Here is a 560-nt window from a genome sequence, read left to right as displayed (position 1 = left end):
TATGGCTCCAGAGCTGTGGATCTGTCTCATGGACCCAACTATGCAAATAGTTAATTTTTTCAAGCTGACAACCAAACTTCAAAAAACCTCACAACAATACTGGTGGCTTGGATCTAACCAAGAATAGTCTTTACAGCAAAACAAAATTACCATTTCACACTCTAGGAAGGAAATTAGATTTGTTACAAAATGAAAGCATTTTGTTGCAAAATGTAGAAATGAAACATTTCTGGGGAAGCTGAAAAAAATCCATTGAATCTGAACTGAATTCACAAATAATTTTGGCTCCTCAACTTCACACAATAAGCCTCTTGGCTGATTACTGCAATTCTTAATTAGGAATGAAGCTGCACTCACTGAATGAGGGCAAGCACATATATCACAGATGTTGCCACCCTGAGGAGTGCACACTGAGAACTCTGCTTTCTCTACTGACTCTGCCCTGCTAAACCTGGCACAAATGAAAGTCTTTATCCTGGGAGAGGCCAACCATGGTGTAGGAGACTGCCTTGGAGCAGCAGAGACAATCTGTAGCTTGAAGGGAGAAGTGCCTGGATGGG

The sequence above is a fragment of the Erithacus rubecula genome, assembly GCF_903797595.1.
Source record: "Erithacus rubecula genome assembly, chromosome: 2".
Classification (NCBI taxonomy): domain Eukaryota; kingdom Metazoa; phylum Chordata; class Aves; order Passeriformes; family Muscicapidae; genus Erithacus; species Erithacus rubecula.
The sequence above is the reverse complement of the archived record's forward strand: the minus strand, read 5'-3'. Positions refer to the sequence as shown.